Consider the following 24,724-nt stretch of genomic DNA (forward strand, 5'->3'; position numbering starts at 1 on the left):
TGCACCCAGCGTTGCATGCCGCATGCAAAGAAAGATGCAGGCTATTTGGTGGGGACAGCAGAGAAGAGGAATAAAAACTATCCGAGGTCTAGAAAACAGAACCTGTGAGGGAAGAGGGAAAGATTTGTGGTTGTTTGGGCTAAAGAAGAAAAGACTGGGTCTAGATGGAAGCAGTAGGAAAAAGGAAACCTTCAAATATATAGGAAACTGCTACCAAGGAGAATACAATTGTCATCTTTTCCACTGAGGATATGAAAAGGAGTATTGAGCTTAAACCGCAGTAAGGGAGACTTAGGCTAAACACTAGGACAAGTTTTTAGGCTAAAGAAAACATATGCGAGGTCGGGAACAGATGGCCTAGGAAGACTGGGGGAATTGCCAGCACAAGAGGTTTTTCAGAATGGGTCGGGCAATTGTCTGTTAGGGAAAGTTTATACAAATATTGACCCCGCTCTGGGGCCGGGGATGGACTCGATGAGCTGTACTTTCTGTGGTCCTGAGGGCAGAAAATGAGTACGGATTGTTGACCTTTTCACAGTGCTCCATCCTTTTAAGTAGATGCTGTGTGTGTCTGTGAGTATGTGTGGATGCTGCTGGTGTGTTTGTGTGAGAGAGGCTGATAGATGACACTGAGAGAATGCTGGTTTTTCCCCCTTTTCCAACAACCAATTGTCTTATCCTGACTTTATTTTAACCTTAGGTTAATGGGGGAGAAGTGATATAAGGGGGAATAAGCTGAGCTCCACAGCCTAAGGTTTGTATTGCTTGTTCAGCACATCTGATCATAACTCCTTCCTGCACCACACCTGAAATTAGCCTTAGAATTATTCCAGAACAGTAGGTACTGGATCCTGTCGGGTTGATCTGTGAATAGAGATGGAGAGAGATGTTCACTGCTCAGCCCTCAGCTCAGCTTACTCACCCTCCGAGCCGAATGACGCATTTTCACCATCCTTCTCATTATTTACTAACATGGGATGTATCCGGCTCACCCCGTCTTTTCCAGTCCAGTCACATGCCTCCCCTGTACACCCTCCCCACCGTGGCTCTGAGTGAGCATCCTTTGACACAAACAAAGAGTTGGAACTGAAAGGAGACACAGGACAAAGGCAAATATCTTTCATGCCTCTGACTTTGAGGCATATGACGGATTAAAAGGTGCTTTTCATTTGTAACCTCAAAGTACCACACAGAGAGTGGCTGGAACCAGGATCCCTTGTTGTAATGGGCATGTGCTCATGCCCTGGGACCCTGGGTCACAGAATCACAGAATGGTAGGGGTTGGAAGGGACCTCTGGAGATCATCTAGTCCAACCCTCCTGCCAGAGCGGGTTCACTAGAGCAGGTTGCACAGGAACGCGTCCAGGCGGGTTTTGAACGTCTCCAGAGATGGAGACTCCACCACCTCTCTGGGCAGCCTGTTCCCCTCAAAGTAAAGAAGTTCCTCCTCATGTTTAGGTGGAACTCATGTTCAAGTTTGTGCCCGCTACCCCTTGTCCTGTCGCTGCACACCACTGAAAAAGGACTGCCCCATCCTCCTGACACCCACCCTTTAAATATTTATGAGATTGATAAGATCTTATTGCAGAGGTCTTTGCAGGGATTAGGCAGGGTGCCAAAGAGGGTTAAAGAAGCAGGTGTCAATCCACAAGGATGATCAAGAACTGCAATGAACTAGACCAGCAGTGAGGACACAGATATCCTGACTCTACCTTTTCATAATATCTGCACCTCTTGGGCCTGGACTTGATTCTGAGCTTAAGTAAGTGAGTTCCTGGTTTTGGGATGAGTGTGGGTGATTTAGGGACTTTCTGCACTTACTGGGAGAGCTGTGCCCAGGGCTGAGTCATGGCCCTTTCTGTTTTCTCACTAATGACATGGAGAATGGTTGCTTGCTAGTGGGAAAAGCAGGGGGAACTGAATCAAACTAGCAGCTGAAACAGAGACATTAAAATGACGTGGTTCTTTGAACATGTGGTTCATATGTGTAGGTCTTTGCTGCAGATGTTGTAGATGCTATATGCTTGCTTACATGGGCTTCAGAGGGGTCTGGACTAGTTTAGGGAAGGGGAAGCTACTGAGGGTTATAAAGATGTCATCAATGGCTCAGGAAATCCCAGTTGCAGCCAGCTGGAGGGTATTCTTGGGGTTTTCTGGATCTTCCAGATATATGTTTGATATTTGGTCTCTTAAGAACAAGTATTCTCCAAGTAGTTTCTTCCAGTCACTGCTGGATAAAGGTTCTTGGCTAGATGGACCTTTGATGTAACCCAGGATAGCTGACCTTAAGTCTTAGGTCAACTTGATCTGTAATTATGACATCAGAAATGCTGGCATGATCTGAAGCTTTGCGTTAAAGTTGACACTGTTGGGTTTATCTGGGTGAAAGCTTTAACTGTGATTTCTAAACAGGGACTGCAAAAGTCTGCTCCAAATATAAAATCCCGGATGTAAAACGCATTAGAATTCTGAGCCAGAACTCAGCTTGCCTTCGGTGATTTTCATTGTTTCAGCTCTTACAGGCAGCAGTTTATAAAAGGGGTCTTCACATGACATTGTAAATCCCATAGTGAGCTATTGCAAGAGTGAGGAAAAAGAATATGTTAATCCAATAGTAGTAAATTCAGGATCACACAACAAGCACACGCTCCTTCTTGAGGCTGCCAGTTGTACGTGTAGCTGCAAGTGACTCACTGTGAGCCATTTTGCACTCTGCATTCTTTCCTCCCTCGCCTGAGAGCGTCGTTTGAGACCTTTGCACTTGCTAGTGACAGCCAGGTGTGAACACAACTGACAGAAGACTTGGGCTGTGCCTGGCCCTCTTCTGAAGTGGGATTAGACAAAATCCAGCCAAAATATATAATTTTTTGTATCGATAGGGCAGTTTAATCTGCTCTTGAACTGTAAAAAGTGCCTTAAAGCACAATATAAAAATCTCTAGCTCTTAAAATTCAAGCCTGACACTTGAAAACCGACTCTTTGTTAACACAAAAGGCAAATGCTGTGTAAATCCTGATGCTCCACGTAAAGTTGTGTGACTGTAGAAAGTGGGCAGGACCTGTCTTCACAGGAGGAGTGCCTTCAGATTGGCCTTTGCCCTCTTTGGGAAGGGGCTTTTCATAGGCAGCTTTGTTATCTCAGGTAAATAGCGATTGCCATGCTGTTTGTCAGAAGCTGAGAATCAAGCCGTCCCCTTCCTGATCTCCTCAGCTGTCTCCCTTCAAGTCAAGGCTGGCAACGGAGGTGAGATAAACTGCTCCCACATAGCAGTTTTGCATCAGCTGGGTCCATGCTGTGCAATAATGCTGCAGATTGAGGCTTTTCTTTCTCTACTGCTAATAGAATTTTCATGATTTATTTCATTTCTATTTGCCAGTATCTATCTTTGTGTTTGATCTCCTGTACTATATAAATACACATAGTCAAAGTTGGGTTAGGGCACAGATTTATGATGTGCGATCCTAAGGCATGCTCCTGTAGACAAAGGTGTTTTGCTGTTAGTCTTGCATACAGCACTTCTGGGAACTGAAGGAGTACATGTGTGCTTCTTAGCTGATCTGATTGCTTGCTGTTCTGCAGGAACAGTGGATAGCTGTAATAACCTGCTTATTTGCTAGATCAAGGCTCTCTCAGGGTGATGGTGGTTTCCGGAGTGATTTTCTGTAGTGGCCAGCGTCACAATATGGCTAAGGACATCTGATCACCAAATATAGTTCCCTTGTTTGTGGTGTGACGCAAGCTACCTTTCGATTTTTTGGTAAAGAACGCATAAAATTCTCAGATGTACTCGAGGTGGCTAACCGAAAGGAGCATCCGCATGTGCCTGCATGTGTTGTGGTCCAAAACCGTGTTCTCCCTGAACACTAAAGGCAACACAGGTTCCCAAAATAATTCTCAAATACACTTTGAGATTTGTCAATTACTTTAAAAATCAAAGATGTATGTACCAAGTTCAAGAAGATCAGAACGAAGTCTAGACATCTCAATAGATCTGTTATCTTCATCTGCTCGGTATTTCTACCCCCCTGAAACAGTAAGGTTTAGATTAGATAAAAAATTATTTTGTCCACTTGTAACAATTTCTGCAGAAGATCTCAATGGATTTTAAAAATATGAATGAAATCTTCCAGGCTTCCTGTGACTTCTTGTGTACATTTCATGGATGGGGACACTGAGACATACTTTGCCCTGTATCCCACAGCAAGTCAGTGGGCAGAGCGATGTCTAGCAATGCTGCATATTGCTTTTCCACCTCTACTGCTATAGATAACCTTTAGACAATGTTTTGGAACATGTCTATTTTTGTTCACTTTTCCTCAACACTAAATCTAAACATTTTCTCCAACCTTCTGGAGAGAAGACTCCATTTACAAGGGAATTTCTCAGAGCTGCACATGCCCCTATCAAACTTGGATAGGTTTCTGAACGCACTAAATCTAAGCTGCTCTAAACCAGGCGTGGACCTGGCGTCTGTTTTACTTCTGCTTTTTCTTTAAAAGAGAAGGAGAAGAAAGCTTGGAAAAAAGATAAGCAGGAACGTCTGATTCACAGCCTCTTTGCAGAATATGCAGCTATCAAATTCTGTTCTTGTGCTTTCTTGTAATACCCCAGGAACCGGGCTGCTTTCATAAGCACTTGCTTATATCCTACCAGCAGTCATGTCCCATCAGGTAGACAGCGAGTTTGATTTTCTGGACTGATGAGGAAGGAGAGCTACTAGCAAAGGTGGAGAAGAAGCCTCCTTCAAATCACTGAGCCATTTCTAAATACCAGTATTTAGAAATCTTGTTTTGTCCCTGATTTCCTGGAATATCCCGGTGCAGTTTCCTGAACCCTACTGATTAAGATTTTTCATGGCAATGCTTGCTGTGGGACAGAAAAGGAGATACATGGGAGGAGGCAGTGGTGGAACTGGTAAATGATCTGAGTTTTCAGCTGAGGAAGAAAGGAGTTGGACTGACGCTCGCAGTGGAAATGAAGGGAACAATAGTGAAGAGTATAGTTTGAAAATTAGGAAAGCCTTCCCACTGGTGAGATCTTAGGGGCTGGAGAACATTCTTCCCGGGAAAGGCATAGCAAGACATGCCCTTGAGTTTGCATCTCACAGCAGGTGAGCGCTTCAGACACTAGAAGGACCTGTACCCAGTGGAAAGTGGGGAAGAAAATAGGCACTGCTGTATGGCCTCTGCAGGCTTTCCTTGCATAGCTGTATGACCAGGAAACTCCATACTGCAGAGGATAAGCAGCGACAGTGGCAAAAGCAAAGTGACATGTCTGCTGGTACCTGCCTATGCAAAACTGACACCTGTTAAGTGATTGCGCCAGTCTAGGAAAAATGCTGCTAAATCTTACTACGTGCTGTGTGCACAACCACAGCTATTTGTTATTGCAATGCCTCCCAGAGTACAAATTTAATGAGGAGAGCTCGTGTCTCTGAATGCCTTTGGATACAGGTGCAGAACAAGTCATCCCAGGTAAAAGGTATCCCAGGTTAAGGTGCGATCTTTACAATGTGACAGCACAGTACCTGCCCATGGACATACTTTTACCCTACAGCCAAGTGAGGTAGTTTATTTTACAAAGTAAATGGGTAAGTAAACGGTAAATGGGACTCCACATACAACATGGAGAAAGCATGCACACACGGAGCCATTACACCGGAGTTGCTGATGCTCCCTTCAGGGTCACACCGTAGCTTGTTCTGGGCTAACTTCTCTGTGTGCTGGTATTCACAGATACCTGGGGTAGGACTCTTCGGTGTCGGTGACTAGAAACACATGCAAAAGCTAGAGAAATGGAGGAAAAAATAGTGCCCTTGCAAACCATGAAGCTATCTTTGAAGAGAGAGGACCAGGGAGTTATATAGGGACAGCACTGAGTGAAACCACTGTTGTCTTGGAAACTTAAGGAGAAAAATTAGCATACAGAAGGATTTTATTTTTTGGAGGCAATCTACATGCACACATACACACACACTCTTTATACATAGACAGATAGATAGATAGATAGATAGATGGATGGATGGATGGATGGATGATAGATAGATAGTCATGCTCCTCTACATTGCTGATGACTTTCTCACCCAAAGCCAGTCAATATAATAACTCATTCTGTCTGATTTTAAAAGTGAGAATAGGAATGAACCCCTATACTTTCTCTTCAGTATAATGAGAACTGATCTTGTGTTAGCAATGCAGAGAAACAGCTGTTACATATATGGATGAATTAAAGAACATATATGGGTGAATTAAAGATAGAGATAACTTAACAACTTAGTTTTCTGATCCTCCCCAGAGAAGAAAAGGAAGGAGACCTATCTTGGATTATGAAGAAGGAGAGCTGTGGTCGTTACTTAAAGGCTCCCTCATGCATGACACAGCAGTCTAAAAGAGCCAGGAAGGCTCACTTCCCCCAGGTGTCTGTGATCACAGGGACAATGGACATTAGTGATGGAGAACACCTGTGACCATAGCTATCCCTACAGACCCCGCTTCCTGGTCAGTGAAGCAATTGTCCCTGTGCAGGAGTTGGAATGGCAGGAGGGACCTGCAGAAGACTTTGGAGTCATCTTGCAGCACTTTGGGAGCCAGCAGGGACAAACTTGTTGCTGCCTGAGGCCGGGGGACGTGGCAGTGTGCGTGTACCTGAGCACGTGCGAAGTGAGAGACACCACTCAACTTCTTTGGCTGAAGGCAGCTCAAGCTCAGATATCTCCTGTCCTCCTCTTGCACAGCTGAAATGCGGTGCTCTTAAGAAGAAGCAGTAGAGGATTTGGTCCCTCAGCTCAGCTTTGTAAGCCTTTAAACCAGCCTGCCAGAGACAGGCACTGGCAGTGTGAGAAGGAAGGGATATTGTCCAAGGGAGAAGACTGCTGTCTTTTCTGGTTCTGTGGCTTATTGAATGGGTAAAAAAATCATGCTGGACTCACCTTTCTGAGGAAAAATAGGTGCCCATTTTGTCTCCCCTTGCCAGAATCTCAGGGAAATAGATTTGTAATTTCCCTCTTGACTTGTCGTGCACTGGTTTGGGAAGGCAGCCAGCAGCACAGAGCCAGGTTCTGGCATCTGCATGCACTCTAGCATGGGCAATGAACTCCTTTCAGATAGATTTATTTCACTGCTTCCCATGCCACCTCTCTTTGCCCACGGCAATACATTATCACAGCACCCATAACAACTAGCTCCTTTAATCACTAGCCCATATTTACTAGCCCTGTTCCCAACGGCCTGGAGTTCACTCCCCCATCCTTAATGTTCCCACCTCCCTCGATATCAGCAAGGAGCCACACTGTGGTTCTAACTCTGAATTAAGTCTTTTGGCACCCTGCACTGCCCTTTGTGGGGGTTTCTATATGCCTTTGTCTGTACCACATTGGTCTGTTAGGACCTGGAAATTCATGGACTGCAATGATGGTCCACTGCAGCTCCAGTACTGGGCATGCCACTCAGCTGTGATCTCCTGTGTGGATCCACAGGAACCTCTTGTTGCCTTTTTAGAGACACAGCTATTCTCAAACTGCAGTCCTTTCATGCTAGCTGACTGAAATAACTTTCAGCATTACATTCCCTTCTACTCTCCATGCTCCAAGTTGTAGTTTGTTTCCCGAGTGGTCTGGGCTGGGAGATGGCAGACGTGGGCAGTGTGAGATCAGGTAGCCCGTTATTGGAAGGGAATACGCAGCCCACTTGGAGCCTAATCTACCCTCAGAAATTAACTTGGTGGAGACGATACAGTTGATAGTAAGGAGCGCATACACTGGTGTCACGAGTACTACAGTCCTTGTGGCAAAGCCTCCTCTAGCGCCTCGCACCAGGACATGTGAACAGAGGCTGTCCTGCTATTAATTTAGAACAGCCGCATCGAGCTCCCCTTAAACCACTGCTGATATCTTTTTGACGGTCTCCTTATCTTGGGAGAAAGGTGCTGATAAAAGCCACATTAAAGCAGTCTGTCATCAAACAGAACTATCTTGCCACTGTAAGTCAAAGCCACGGATTTACTTGTGATGGTTTATGAAAGAGCATCAGCTGCCACAGGCATGACCTCAATAAGGAGTGTCTGTAATAACACTTGGGGCATCGTTAATCCCTTTCAGGAACGGATGCCTAAATATGTATTCTGTGCCTTGTGTCGGGGAAACCAAGGTGGTGTTGCCTTAAGGCATCCCATCAGTTAGGTGGCCGGGTTGAATCTCCAAACCATGGTTCCTTGGCTCTAGCTGCTGCCTCTTGAACAGCTTAAGGAGCAGCCCTTCAATGCTCACTGCAGTGTTGAGCATGTGTAAATTATGCAATGAATTTCATAGCTTACCTAACACTGCACTTGGGACACCCTCTCTTCCAGTGTAAAACTGGGATAGAGCCATTGGCCCCATGGTACTAAGTCAGCTTATGCTGCCAAGTGTCTGGCCTATGCCTTCTGCCTGATTCATGTCAGCAAGCTGATCTTGAAATCTCTACCTTGGGAAGAGGGAGCTGCAGGGCAAGGGCAGAGGGCAACCCCCAAGAGAAGCCCAGAAGGAAGCAGAGATGGGGGCTGACACATGATTTCTGCTGTGTGATGGGTTTACTGAGTTTCCGGTGATGTCCTGCCTCGGGCTTGCTGAGTACTTATGATAAGGTGAGTCAGAGCATTATTTCATACCCTGTGCTTTACCACGGATTGGCAAAGTGCTCAGCCCAGGCGCTCCTGTGTAAGACAGTTTGCTTGTCTGAGAATCATTTCCTACATGACCTCCCTTCTGGGTGCACTAGGGGAAGGAGAGGCTCTTGCTTTGACTAAAACGAGTCCCAACTCTACTCATCTTCACAGAGTGTCCCTGGGGACTGCAGCTGGTCAGGGTTCCTGGAAACCTGCTTTGCATCCCTCTTTGCACGTGATGGTTAGAGCCTATGTGACCTTTGTGTAGGTGACAAAAGAAGGTCCCCTTTGTAAATCTAATGTCATCCATTATCCAGCCTCCATATTTCCAGAGTTCAGAGATGGATCTTTGTGCATCCAGAAACAAAGAGCTATGCTTTCTTCCTGTATATCCTTTTTCCTTTTTTGTACCTTTTTATCCCTGACTATTTTATATCAAGGACTATTCACCATAAAGACTATAAAATGAATCCTCACAGGAGATGGGGAAATGTCTTGGCATTAACAGTTTAGTAATGGGTTAGACAGAATTTTCGTGTGGAGTTTGCCAGTATGAATCCAGCCCACACCAGCAAGGACTGCAAATTTCTATCATACGCTGACTGGCTGTCAGCCGATAGGAAATGAACTTAGTCCCAGTCCAGTCCCTACTTGACCAGTGGACGTCAGAAATACCACCACTGCTGGAAACTGTTTCCCTCTTTCACTGGAAAGCCTGGCAGAGAGGCTGGAAAGTGAATAAGCTGCAAGCTACTCTCTCATCTCTGGGGATAATATCTGAGACATTAGCATCAGGAGCTGTAAGAAAAAAGCTTACTCAAGCATTGCTAGTACTCAACCTGCTCTGCGTTGAGGCTTGTTGCTGTTAATTTGAAACTTTTCACCAGCCTCGTATTTAATACAAGCATGAAATCCTCAGGAAGAAAGAGAAAAATTGCAGGTGGTGTCTCGATTGGAAAGGCACTAAATGAGTAGTCTGGGCAGAGTTTTAACAGGTGAATGCGCTTTCACACGAGAGCGTGAAGTTGTCCCAAATGCAAGTTTTTTCCATTCTGAAGGTGTGCCAGGGAGAGACAGAGCTCCTGAGATGTCACAGCCAGGCCTGTTTGGGAATTTTTCAGCTGCATTGATTTTATCGAAAAAATGCCAGCTTGCTAAAAGCCAAAACTTCTCAGCAGTTCTGATTAAAATTCGGTTAGGAAGGATTTTTCCAGATTAATGATTGAATTCCTACCCAATGTGATTTTCCGTCTTGCCCAAAATGGAGGCTGCTACCCAAATGCCTTCTGGTGCTAGACACAACTTCACATCACAGAAATGCATACAAGGAGCTGCAGCGGACGAGGAGAAAAGAGCCAGATGAGAGTGTTGACACTGTGCCCCCCCACTGGCACAAAGGCAGTGTACTTCTCTCTTCACACCAGCACTGTTGCAATGGCCCTAAGAAACACAGGCTCATCTTCCATCTGCCCTTTCTCACCACATCCCAGCCTATAGGAACAGGTATGGAAGATCCCTCCAAAGTTTCTTTCTGCCTTGTTTTAGCTTTTGGGTTGAGAACTCTTCAAAACAATACTGAACAAAACTTGTCTCCCTGTAAGCACAGAGCACGTGTGCAAGTGTGTGCACATGCAAACACGGCTGGGGAAAAGTGCACGTGCACCACACGCCGCTGAGATTCTGTGCTGAACCCTATGAGCAAAGGATGCTTTCACCTGTGGTTTTGGTACCTGCTCAGGGCTCTTTTTTTCCCCCAAAGAATTTCTCGTTGAATTCATTGCTTTGACAGCTGGATTCATTTGCCACCAGTTTGAGATTGCATTTATGTGGCATAATGCTTCAGGGCACTGGTAAGCATCGCTGCGTCAATCCTATGGCTGAGGGAGCTGAGGCACAAAGTCTTGTCCACAGCCACCAGAGATAGTAGCAGAACCAGGACCTGGATTCAGATCTCCTGGTACTTCGTTCCCTGCACTCAAATGCTGCTTACTCACTGTGCTTACAGCCACGTATCCTGCTTTCATTGCCGCTTTCACATTCTTGTTGATCTGAGCTCTCCCTTTAGCTATGCCTTTCAAGTTGTAGAAACTGTAATGAATATGTATCAACATTTCAAAGCCATAGATCCTGTGGTGGAGAAACAGAAAGGGGTCGGGAGAGACAGACACACATACAATCTAATTCATTTTTAAATGTCTGTAATTCATCCAAGAGCATTATCAATAATTGCTAGAAGAAAGCAGTAACTCACATCATGAAAAATCAGTGCTTTGGCAAAAAGCTGGCAGCAGGCCTTACAGATATCTTGCACATGCAAAACCTTTCCTGAGCATGCTAATCAGCTGGGGGGAGCGAGGGGAAAGGAGACCTTGCTGTCTGTTCACAGCCCTGGTGGCCTCGCCGGGGAACCCTGCTGTTCTGTCAGCGCTGAGCCTGCATCAGGCACTCTGTAGCCTCCCGCAGACAAACTCGGTGGGTGCGTGCTAGATCTCATCCCTGGCAGGAGGTATGGGTTTTTCAGAGGAGCTTTATGGGAGCTGGATGCGTTATTTTCTTAAGCGTCCCTTGAAAGAGCAAGCCTGGATGCTCACCGAGTATCCTCTCGATGTCTCACCACTGTCTTCTCTCAGCTGTGGTCACAGCTGTCCTATGCTCACAGCAGGGCAATGGGCATCTCCGATAATCTCTGTTATAGTGTATTTAAGATCATTCCTCTCAAAGCTCTGACTAGGAGATAAGTGATGGCCTGGGACATAGCACTGGGAACGGATCCAGAACTGCATCCAGTTTGCAGTCCCCAGTAGCTATCTCCCACCTGCAGACCAGCACCCCCACCATAGACAAAACCAAGGTAGGTGAGACAGATAGGGGAAAGGGAGATGGGCAGTCAGAGAAGGGAGGCTCCTTGTGTTAAAACTTGAATATCTTTTGAAGTCACTCCCGGATGCTCAGTTTCTGGAAAGGAAGCTACCAGGTTTGTGGCATTTAGATTCGTTTCCATCCACCCCGTTTTCAAGGGCTGCCAAAATCTGCTTCAAACGTATGGCCCTGGCAGGGCTGGGGATGAGATGTGGGGACTCTGTGCCATTTTGCAGACATTTGCGTTAGTCTGTGGAGGATGAGTGATCCTCCTCCTCCTCCTTCCCCCCACAATACCATAACCTATGTGATGCACCTCTGACTTTGGGACAGGGGCAGCTGGGGGCTGTGACCTCTGCTGCTGCCACAGGCTGCCAGTCAGGCTGCTTTCCTGCTTTTCCCTGGGCTTACCAGCACCATGGGAGCAGAGACCCTGGCACAAGTGCCACAGAGCATCCCTGCTGTCATGTCAGACCTCAAGTAGAAACACAGCTGGGACCACAACATCCTAAACCCAATGGTTAGATCTGCTGGGGCTCATCAATCTGAGACCTGAGCCTCCTCCACAGCTAAGGCTGACCAAAATCTTGTCACAGCACAGACAGTCACAGCATTTGGGTCACCCCTGGTACAGTCCTCTGTGCTGGGCTACAAGTGAGGAACATTTGGCAGTTTCAGGTAATATAACAGCAGCTGCTGACTCTGTGGTGTGTGTCTCATGAAACTGCCAAACACCTGTACTCTCCAGTTGGCATCTAGTTAATTAACGGATAAAATTCAAGAGATTAGCTTTCTGCACAAAGACCTATACGCTTTAAATCCTGCAGGTGCACCTGGCACTTTTTAACAGATATGGAGAAGGTATGGAGAAGACCTTTTGGTCTGGAGCCACCTGCCCCAGTGGCCTCAGAGGCCAAGGATGGCCCATGGGCCATAGATGGACAAAGAGCTTTCAAAGGATGCTTAGAGAAGTTGGAATTCTTTTTTTTTCCAGATGCTGCTGTTGAAGGCTTTATTTGAACCCTGCCAGTGTGTAAGAAGACAAAATTCTCACACACTTGGCACGATTTCCTATCTTTGTATGCACCTCACGGGGTTGATAGACACATTTTATTTAATCTCATAAATCACATGTTTGCAGTGCCCCTTGCTGTTTCCCGCGTAATGTCTGATGCTCTGTGCCATAAATGGACTGGGTTGTGCTGGCCTGTAACTCAGGGTCCACATGCTCTACAGACACTCTTTGTCTTAAACTTTAGAGCATTGAAACAGGGGCATTTCCTTACTGACAAATATCCATGTTTCCTATGGAGGACAGAATTGGGGCGTGTTCTGTGTCTGTTAGGGTTTTGGGGTTTCCCCCCTTTATATCGGGTCTAGTTTAGCCCTTCAGCACTTGATCAGCTTGTGCCACAGCCTGATGGTTGTTGACGAGAACACTTAGCCCTGTGATGTCATCGCTGCGCTGGGTGACATCACACTGGGAGGCAAGTCTGTCTCCTAGGACAGGGAACTGAAAGGGCCCAGTGCTTTGCAGACGTGCAGCTGCTTGGAGAGAGAATGGACGTGAAGCTCTACCTGGATGCACTGGACAGGAAAAAATGGAGATGGAGGGTTTGTTATTCCAGCCCTGCCTACCACAACACAGGCAGTGAAAGGCTGTGTGGAAACTGGTTAGATTTAGCACACTCTAACTTTGTTGTTACAGCACAGTCAGAAAGCCAGGCCAGAGCTGTGCTTTGTAAGCCGAGTGAGTAATGATCTGAGCTATAGATTAGCCAGTAAATGAAAACTCAATTGGTATATCATGATACTGTCATTCCTGAATCCATTCCGCACAGCAGTATATGTGAAGTTATAATACTGCCTGCATAATCAGTGGGTGGTGTTGCTATTTTTTCCCTTAAGCATATGATGGACAAACAGCTTCTCCACTGTACATTTAAACCAATTCCATCATTTCATCTGTCCAGGATAAATTATATAGGAAAAGATGTGTAGGTGATGAAATTGCCCTCCATTTTTATCTGTCGTTTTTTTAACTGACAAAGGAGAGACAACAGACGAGGTGTGTGTTGACACAGAGGTGGGTGGAAAACATAACTTGTGTCTCCAGAAGCAAACCCTAAAGGCCAGCTTGACTGGGGAGTAGGGCTAGGGGCAGTCTGTGCAATAAGGAGTTGGCTTTCTTGCCTTCTTAAAGCTTTCTATCCAGCTTTGCGATCTCTCATCTATTTTTTGTGGGTTTCTTAAAAAACAAAAACAACCTAAGATCCCATTTCACAGGGATTAGAGTTTCCATGGAGAGCTGTAGCCCTTGGCGCCTGTGGTAGGTTGTGGCGTGGCTGTAATGACAGCCCTGGCCCGGTCCCGCCAGTCCCGAGACATTAGTGTACGCACAAATGCGCACATGGAGGGACACACGTGCTTCATCTTTAATGGGGTCTTAGTTTTGTGCATGCGGGAAGCGCCAGATAACAACCCTGGAAGCAGAAGTTGGTTGATCACAGATCTGGCATGGGATTTGGGTGGGACCAATAAGGCGCTTGCTGCCCTTGCTGGTCTGCCTGTGACGTCCCAGTCTCCCCAGCTTGGTTTGTCATCGGCCTCTTCAAGAAAATGACCTTTGAGGACCAACAGCACCAGTGGTTTTTCTGATGTGGAGGTTGACCACTGAAACTAGAAAACCACCCTCTTCAAAATTCCTGGTGTTTCTTTCTCTGGCCCTTCTGCGTCCCAGCCTCCAAGGCTTCTGGCCAAAATCATCCCGGAGCTGAAGGGTCAGCAGCTAAACGAAATTAGAAGGCTTTTAGAGAGCCCGACTGGCTGGGCAAAGGGCCTGGCTCAAAGGAGGAGTGGAGCAAACAGGGCAGAGACCAAGGGATGGGGACCTCGCAGGGAGCTGTGAGAGAGGAGGGGAAGGGGAGGCTGGGATCGGATCGGCAGGAAGGAGGAGGAGATGGAGACCCAGGGATAGGGGTGGAGAGGGGCTAATGTAAGAGCTGGACAGGGGGGCTGAGGCATCAGAAGGATGCGGCAGGAGATCTGCCCCTTGCTCCTCTTAAACCCTGGTTCGTCATGTGCACAAATCTAAAGGAGCAAAGGGTTCAGAGAGAAGCACCTCCAAGTTAAGAATTACCTGGGCAACCTTCACTAGGCTTTGTAGCAGATACCTGCTTAAATACCATGCTTGATAACGTGCTCACCTATGCTTTCATGCGCGAGGTGGGCCCTGCCTTGCCACAGCCCAGGCACACCTTGCTGCCTGTGCTCCAGAAAGGTGCTCAAGCCTGCGCACACGAGAAAGGCACTCAAGAGAGAGGAAGGCTTCCCTGCGTTATTGTGCCAGCTCTACAGCTCTAGCATGTTTTAAGGCTAAGAAAAATACTCCCAAGTTTGGACATCTATTCCTGTTTTTTTTTTTCACATGTGCTGATGGCACTCTTTGGAGGAAGCCTGCGTGAGCAGCCGGGGGCTCAGGAGCTCTGCTGGGCTGGGGCAGCTGGCGGGGAGAAGGTTGCAGCCTCCCTCATATCAAGGCAGGGTATCCACAAACTGAATGTGGAAGCATACTTGGGGGACCGAAGAAAAACACCAGCCCAAGCTGAATTGTAAATTAGTAGGACCAAGTGATTGAAGTCATAAATAACAAACTAGTGACCAAAATAGATAGACTGGGCTGTGCTATGCTATGCTATACTATGCTATTCATTCCTTCTTTTCTCTGCACAGGATTTTCACAGCTGCACCATTACTAAATTTATTCATTTTAGAATATATACATGTTATCTGCATAACACCTGTAGTCCGTTTTTCTCCTGCTGTGTTGGCTCCCTGAATATGGGCATGCCTAGTTCCTGCTAGGAGGCAATGGGGACCCTGACAGAAGGGACTAAAGCCAACTTGAGGTTTATTTTGATGGACTCAGTGCGTTATCGGGGAGCGTTATTTGTAGCGCAGCGGTAGCATGTAACTCTTGCAATGTAGGTAGGCATATGTGCTCGGCAGCTGGAACAGCAGGAAAATTAAGACTTGATCTGTTTCCGTTTAAGGCAAACGGGATTTTAGTCACTGACTTCAGATGGAGCAGGATCGGGACCCGAGAGCAGAGTCAGCCCTGCGTTTGTTGTTTGCCGACTGATCTCACGCCAATATTGTCTGTGCTGGTGCAGGGGAGCGCAGAAGCCCAGTCAGATGCAGGGGGGGGAATAATTAGCAGCGCTTATTAAAAGCCATGGCGATTATTCATTACAGCTGCTGTTGGCCACCCTGCTTCAACAGCATGAGCTCTGGAGTCGGAGGCAGGGGGAGGGGAAGGAGAAGTAAATGGGGGCCTCCTTCACTCTGGTGTTCCAGTGGCCGTCTCTTTTCCAGAAGACGGATGTTGCGCTCTAAGTACCTCTCCAGAGAGCTAATGGCCGACATGGCATTATTACCAGCCTGCGATGAGCTCCATTTTTTTTTTTATGATAGTAATTTGTTACACCGGTTTGCCACATGCCCGCTGCTTCCTTGTTAATCCAATAATCTATATGAGAAAAGCAATTTGACATTCTTCCTTCCCATCTGCCACCCATCACCCAATCTATATCTTAACTATCAGTGATTTATTAATGGTGTCTGCATTAAGCACATCTCCGCTTCATTGGCGCCCTCGATTCCCTCCCTCCTAGAGATGCTCTCTGGATGCATTTAGAGAGCAGAGTCAGCAAGGAGATGAAAAGCACAAATAAAAGCAACCAAGCCAGGGGATTTGGGGTGCTTTGGTCAAAAAATCTGCATGCTCCCAGGTGAGGGAGTCCAACAGCCCAAAGCCCACTCAGCTGAGACTCGAGCGCACGCTCAGCCCCCCTTGCTCCTTGCGAAACATGACGCATGAGGCAATGCGGGGCTTTATCAAGTGTACGCCTATATAATGCCTCTGCCAGCATCCCTTTGCATCCAGTGTGGGTCGGTGTTCAGCGGCTGTTGGAAGGGCCACCTGCTTTTGATGGGGCTCATTCCCGTGGTTGTTGGGCAATACTTCAACAAGGTACAACCACCAGATCCATGATCTGCGGAACTAATGAATCCAGTACGCTGGATTCCTTCAAGTCTGAAAAGAGTGGGTTTGTTAGCTTTTCCGTCAGTGGCAAAATGAACAGCGCAGCCTGTACATGATCACCTATTTTCACAACACTTGTAAGAATACCGTATCCTCGATACCTTCAGCAAAGTTGGCTTGAAATCAGCCAATGAGCTCAAAAGCTACTGGAGGTGAAGGGCATGCGAGAGGCTAACGTACACACACACACGGACACACGCACTCCCGTGTGCTTACAAAGGCCTTGTTTCCTTAGAAACCAAGCTAAAAATCTACTGGCAATATTTCAGCCTGCTTGCCAGTATCAGCGAGGAGCTCAGGGACTACTTGAGTCCTGCAAAATGAAATTCTCTTTTCCTTTCTAAGGAATTCTCTGCTTGAAATTAGATTTGGGAAACGCTGGTTCTCGCACAGCTTGAAGCTCGCGCTGCTCCACCTGCGTGGGTCGAGGCAGGACTGCCATTCCCGGTCATTCACCTTTCATTCTCAAAATTCAGCCGGTGATGTCCTTGCATATGCTGGCTGGGCACTGCAAACAGGTTTCATGGATTCAATTACTCCCCACACAGCAATTGCGTACGCACTTACAACAGAGCTCAGCATCATGCTATATTTCTGTGTATGCAAAATCCATGCTTAACGACTTTTAATTTAACTCGTATGGGGGGAAGAAAAAAAAAAGAACATTTGAGTTTACACCAAAGTTCATCACGCACATCTTTCCTGTCACACTCCTAGAGATTTAAAGACGCAGAGTGCAGAAACCAGATCTTGTGTATTACATAATTTAACATGCCCAGATCTGGTCTCGTTAAACTCTGTCTTATATAGAAAGGTCATACTGCAGATTGGATACAACACATTTAGAAAGCATGGGGTGTGGACAACGTGGCACAGGATACCTTTATTTCATTTTTGCCAACAGCTCTTTTTAAAGGGGCTTCATTTATCCAGAATAGCCTAGCAGAACCTTTTCTATAATTATTACTATTTTTAAGTTCCAGAAAAAAGTCATGAAACAACAATGTACCGCGAGGAGAGCCAGATTCCCTGGGAACAGTGACACTGTGGAAATGAAACAGTTAAAAGCAAAACTGAAATGGATTTCATGGCTTTCTGAAGCCCAACACAAAGAATGGGCAAACAGCACCCACATGCTCTAGATGGGCAGGGGCAGGGGCAGAGGACGGTCTGTGCCGGGCGGGGGACACACATTGTTGACGCTGCCAAGTTGCCTCTGCTACAGCTGGCACCACCAGACGGCTCCCCTCCAGCTTATTTCCTGGCACAGGAAAAGGGTAACTGGAGAAAGTCTAGATCCACTGGGGTCTGGGTGACTGGCTTGGAGGTCCCACAAAGCAGTTGCCCAGGTAGCCCTGTGGTCTTGCTACGTTGAGCAGTGTTCAGTGTACTTCTTCCGAACTTTTGCCTCTTGGTGCTGGTGAGCTGCGGTTGAGATGCTGCTTTTCCCACTGCTTGGCTCCCCAGCCATTTTCAGTGCCTCAGGATGCCAGTCTGAATATTGTTGAAGGCTCCCAAGGCCATTTTTTTTCCTGTTTCCCTTCCCTATGGCTGAGATTTTCACTGGAGTTTTAGAACATGAGTTAACCCACATTTATCAAATGTCAGTATCATTCAGACTAATAACTCTTCCAGGCATAAGGAAAAATCTTGGGATAAACAGACTGAGAACTCCTCAGGTATAGACTCATTGTTAGGAACTGGGTGATACGGCTTTTTTGTGGGGGTGTTGTCGTTGTTTTGGGTTTTTTTAACTTTTCCACTGTCGGATGTGTCAGTGTAGTGTCAAGAGGCACTGATGAACTTTAGGGTTTTAGTGTAGTGCTGTGCAGTGACTGTACTGGATCTCAGAATCACCATCACTGATTCAAAGATCTTAGCATGTAATTCAGAATGAGGCTAAACCAAACATTTTTGGTAAATAAACTCTTTCAGTCATGGCTATGCAATAATTACAACTAAATCTGATGAACAGCCAAAAAGGCTTTTGGTTTTGGTTGGTTTGTGTTTTTTTTTTTAAAGGAGTAAGAAGCTAAATACCTAATCTGAAGGATGATGAGAAAGGGCCCATGTTAACCCAGCTGCCTGCCCCAGGCATTCACTCACACCGATGGAGACACAGACTCTATCACTGCCTCTGCTTCATTGGCTTGAAATTATATTTCTACCCCGGATTTTCTGGGGCAAACCTCTTTTATTCCCTCCTACTGGAGCTGTTCCACTTTCTGTAACATATTTAAATCCTTTTTGTACAGGGTTTATAAAGAGGTTGGTTACACGCGTTGCATGTGTAGTACGAAGCAGAGCAATGTGAAGATTGACCTTAACTTGCATAAGAACTTCCTATAGCAGAGGAGGTAGATCTACCGTGGGGAAACCTGAATATTTCACAGGCCATCAGATGGGGAAAGCCGCCCATCTGTGCTTTGTGGTTTTTAACATTGCACTGCTGAATAAAGCAATGTCTGCCTCTACTCTTTTATTCTCATGGTTTGTTTCTGTTAAACTTACTGAAAATGGAAAGGGATCATTTCCTTTTGAATTGAATGAGATGCTTCCTTTGAGCCAAAATAAGGAAAAAAATAGAGTTTGTTTGTTTGTTTGTTCATTGATTTGGCAAGGAAAGTCCTGTAACCATTTGAATTTTGGCTCAGACGAGAACTACTACAATGTTTTGTCTTTTTCTTTTTCACGTTCATCTGTCAAACAGCAACAATAGTTCTCTACATAGGCCTGCTGGAAATGAGATGCAACAGCTCAGGGTACCAAATGACTGGATAAGGCAGGGTGTGATTGGCATGATAGGACAGTTTTGGCTATTCAGCCCTGGTGTGTGCATGGCACAGGGATGCCACTTCAGCTGAAGAGAGTAAGGCTGAGTTGTGTGGAAACAGAGTGTACGAGCAAATCCGCTCCTCTCCCTCCTCCTCCCCAGAGTTGTTGCTTGTAGTCCCTGCCGCGCTCCCTTCTGGAAACACAAATATTTTGAGAACTGCCTGATGCCAGCTTCTCCGGCTGACTTCCTCTGCATGAGAAGAACAAACCCCCAGAAAAAAATATGCAGGAACAATCCTGGCAACCATTTCCATAAAGGGTCCTATATGCACATCTTTGGTGCTTGATCCTGCAAAACTGTAAGAAGAATCTATATATTTGCTCTGGGCATTCCCTTAGGCTGCTGTGTCTCCATGGCACAATCTTAAAGCAAGCTAATGCTAGAAGAGGAGCAGAGAACGGGGAGTGCAAGCAGGCAACCCAGGCTGAAGCTAGATCCTGATTTCCTCCTACTCTGGATCATAACACCAGTTTGCTTGACCAGTAACCATTACAAGATAAACCAGTGTTTTTCCCAAGATTTTCCCTCTCACAGAATAGCTCATCAGCAAATATTCCACCGCTATTATTTCAGTCTTTATACAATTATCTATATCTATTGCCTTATGTTAGGAAAAATTAACAAGTCAGCATTTTGTATTGTAAGACTGTCTGGTGCTGAGCATTTCATGAGTTGCAGAGGAGGCAGGTGATGGATTATTTGCCCTTGCTGCTGTGTAGAGAAGAACTCACTTGGCAGTACTGTCGGAAGAAAGATTTCATTAATGGCTGCAGCAAATGCAAGTGAAAGCTGAGAGTTATTTGGGATGGGGGAAAAGAACGGAAGGAAGGAGGTTAATCTCATATTTGTAGCTTTGTGGATCTGTGCAATTACCTTTTTAGGTATGAAATTATTTCCCCCTAATAATCTGCTTGTGGTGTGGTTTTTCGTCCAAGGAATATTAAGCGTGTGTAAAATTCCTACAGTCAAATATGAAATAGCAGTGCTGGAAAGATAATGGTTTGACAACAGCCAAGCTGCCCCAGGCTGCCATCGCCTTGCATATTACTCTATAACATGTCTGAAACTTTTCTCAGTGGAAGATTCAGTGAAAGACATAATTATAATTATATAATTAATCTTTTCCTTTGTACTTTCTTAAAAAATCAAAAGAAATAGAAAAATCTCAAAAAGGTATTTTTCCTGTTTGTACTGAAATCGTTTTTGTGTTTGATGAAAGCTCTTTTTATTACAGTGAGTCTTTAAGAACAAAAAAAACCCCTAGCAATTCATATTTTCGTAAAAATGTTTCCAGAGAAAAAAAATAATAGTTTCTGACTAGCTTTAGTTATCATGTATTTTTTTATTAAAATCTCCATCTCTTTGCATTCCTGCTGCTTATTTGACAGCCTCTGCTTGTCTTTCCTCTACTCGCTCGTCATCATTTCACAATCTCTCTTTGTACTTTACACTTCCTATTTTTAATTGGAATTTTCTTCTTTCCAGTTCCTTCACCTTTTCCGTATCACAAGTCTTTGGTGGTAGATGATCCTAATAATAGCTGAGTTTGAGCTGAACTTTAAACCCTTGGTATATCTGAGTTGTTTTGAGATAGCTAAAAATTATTAGAAAGAAAAAAGGTAGACATGAGACATTGTTGAATATTTTTACCTGATTTGTATAAGCGGAAAGGAGGTGCAACATCTTCAGCTAAAATAGAGCTCACATTTATCTTCTCTAATAAGGCCTAGAGTTTTTTTATATGGGAGAATATATCTATTTTTAATATATTTATATATATGTATATGTTTATAATGAGCATTTTGCATTCCACTTCTTTTCTTGCCCAAAAATATGTCAGTGAAACAACTTGAAAGGTGAGAGGATTGGAGAATAAAGGAGGTGGGAAGGGACCTCTGGAGGTCTCTACACCCACCTCCTGATCAAAGCGGGGTCAGTCAGACCAGGTTGCTCAGGTCCTCATCCAACCAAGCTGTGAGTACGTCCATGGACAGAGATTACACCGCTTCTCTTTGTGCACCTGCAGCAATCCGTTGGGACAGACAACGCAGAAGACCGCTTGGTTTGCAGATGTGGCCTGCACAGGAGGACTGAAGCCCTGCGTTGGGCTAAGCCTTGGCCTCTCATTTAGTGGTGTCATGCTCATGCCCTCTTCATCCTTCAGCTTGAAGCAAATCAGAGAAGCAGTTCTGATTTTGGCCTCTCTCTACTGTGTAAGTGTCATTCAGGTTTAATTTAAAGAGATGCGGCTCACGTGATCCTGTGCAACAGTCTTCAGAAAGAAAGGTGGAGAAATACTCTTGTTGAACCTGTCAGATGGCCTATGAGGGGCTACGAGAACTCACACCCTGCCTTTGTACTAGAAAGTGGCATAAGGCAAGGGAGAAATAGCGAGGGAAAAGAGCTTTGGGCCTTTTCCTGCTTTTTGTGGTGTGGGAAGAATGGCAGCACCCAGGAAAGGTGGATGGTTGGGATGATGCTGGTATCTGACAACCATGGCCCTCTCACCTTGTGAGTGTAGCCCTTTTGCCATTTTCCATTCGGGTGGCCACACAAAAACAAGGTCAGAGTCTCATAACATGCATTGAGCCAGAGCTCTGTAGCTCCACCGGCTCTCAGGGGATGGATGTGCTGCTGCCCAAAAAGCAGTGTCTTTTGCTGCATGGGGCAGAAGACAGCAAAGCCAGAGGTCTTGACCTGCAGGTGAGAACAAGCACTTGTGGACTCCTACCGCGACCTCCATCAAGCCCTCCATTCAGGGGAGCCTTCAGGATCAAGGCCCAGCTGAGACAGCCTTACCATACGGGCATCTGTGACTTCTACTTTACATCCAATTGAAATAACCTCAGCATGCTATGGAAAAAAATGGCCTTGCCAAAGTTCAGTAACAGAGGAGAGATTTAACAGTCTGGTCACCTTCTTCTCTTCTGATACAATTTACATCTACTCTTTAAATGAGGAGTAATAGTCAAATTATATATGTTGAAAATGGTGAGGTCTAGAAGTGCATGAAACATGTGAAATGAAACCTGAAATGGAGTGAAATTTGACTAGTTTCAGCTGCTGATACAAGCTTAAAACTCAGGTAGGGCTCATTAGGAAGTTCATCTGACCTTTCTGACTGAACCCAAGGCTGATTTTATGTCTGATCCACAGAGAACATCTTTTTTCTTTTTTTTTTCCTTTTTTTTTGCCTAGATGAAATCTCACTGATTATGACTGGAAGCTCCTAAGTTTGTTCAAACCCAAAGTTCAAAGCAAGTTCAAAGTACAGGAAGCATGTAGCCAGAAAAATGGAAATAGTTGAGTTTTGAATCCATGAGATCAGAGTGGCTGGAATTTGCACTTTGCTGAAGCTGCCTGAGCCAGAATGCTCTGAAAAGATGAGAGTTTAATCCTGATGAAGAGAGAAGAATGGAGGAGGCCCTGGCTTTGGCCTTGATCTTTGGCAAAGATGGCTGGCTTTCTTAAATGATTTTGCAATACAGATGAATCCTATCCACTAAATATTTGGGTAGAGACTGCCAGGAAATATGATAGAAATGGGTAAATCAATGCATAGAGAAGAGAAATAACATCTTGCCTGTTTGGCCTTTAAGCAGAAGTATGGTAGGGCTAGGAGACGTCTAGCTCCACGGAATGACTAGTTTACTCAGGACTTGTCATCTCAGTAAAGTCTAAGCAATGCTGTTTGCAATCTGCTGTATGAAGTTTCCAGGCTCACACTATGGAGGGCTGAAGAAATCAAGAAATTCCCTTGCTCACCTCTGAAGATAAAGGCAGAAAATGTGCACCATCCTTGCTAGTGCGAGTGGGTAAAACAGGCATGTGTTTGGGTGCAAGTCTGCTCCCATTTGGAGGAATTATAAAAAGAAGCAGCTGGAGAAGGACAAGTCTTATGATTCCTTTTCCCCCTTTTCTGAATTTTTTTTGTGTTAATACCTGCTCTAGCACAAAGTATTTACCATAGAAGCTTCAGTGTTGCATTTTGCAGCCCTGTCTTTTGTGGTGAAGTTCAGGGTGAAGCTCCCCATTTAGCTCCTATGTATTCTCCTGGAATGGGATGGTACTGGAAAACAGGACCTGGGGCATAATAACATTGATAGGTCTGCTTCTTGTCGCTTCGTCCTGAGAAAGACTCATGGGAAAGAGGTGAATGCGACACTGGCTGAAGACACACAGCGCAAAGATACTGGGCAGTAGCAAGTCCTGTCAGAAGAAAAAAAAAAAAAGAGGGGAATGAGGAGTGAGAAAGAAACGGACCTGTGGAAGATCCGGTTCTGAAGGCTGGAAAGAGCCATCTGTATCATCTTGCTTGATGTCCTTCTCAGCAGCAGGCACGGAGCCACACCCAGCAACTGCCCTGCCTGATCCAGAGATACATAGTTAAACAAAAGTGTATGATTTTAAAAGTCCTGGCCATGCAGTTTAGCACAGGCTTGGTGCTGACAACCTGTAGCTCTGGCTCTGTCATCATGGATATGGGACAGGACTGTACTGCAAGCTAATGTGACACGCTGTATTAGGTAACTGTCACTTCTTGTGACCAGCATTGTCTGAACTTCAGCAAGAAAGACAAATCAAAACTTTAAGGAAGAGAACTTGCTTACTAATAATTTTGTACATTTTGGTGGTTAAATCAGGGTGTTTTCTCCACAAGGTTTTCAGGTCCTCTTCCGTCTGACTAGATTGCTCTCGTCATCGCAGTGCTGTAATTCACGCTAGCCACTCAGCAATTAGGCAGTGCTGCCCGCAGCAATACCTCATGCCCTCGAGGGATTAGAGGCAAAGGGGTAAGTCACATCGGTCTCCTAGCACACTTCAGTATATATTTCTGGATCTCTGCAGGTCTCTGCTGCCCCTTGCAATGCCTACAAAAATCAACGATCTCTCATGCTGTGATATAACACACTGGCTCTGCCTCTGTCTATAACATGGAAAGCTGTGGGTGCTTTGAAGTTGGTAGAATAGAGGTGTGGACACAAGTGAAAAAAGTTGTTTTCAGTACCCTGTGCAAAGGCTTGCTGACTGTAAGTAGCTGCTCCTCCCAGTTTGAGCCACAGGTATGCCTGCTAAATGGTATGGGTGTCAGCCATCCAGCGCTTGCTTATTCTTCTGGTCCTGCTGGTAATTCAATCAGAGAGGTGCTCTTTCTCCTGTCCCAGCAGCACTGCGTTCAGTCTGGAATGAAGAAGAATAATGTTGGCTCCTCTCCTCCTTGTACTCTGCCTCCATTTCCCTCCTGCTGCTTCTGAACCCTCTGACCCTTTCAAAGGCAGCTCATC

This window comes from Chroicocephalus ridibundus, chromosome 1 (assembly GCF_963924245.1).
Source record: "Chroicocephalus ridibundus chromosome 1, bChrRid1.1, whole genome shotgun sequence".
Lineage (NCBI taxonomy): Eukaryota > Metazoa > Chordata > Aves > Charadriiformes > Laridae > Chroicocephalus > Chroicocephalus ridibundus.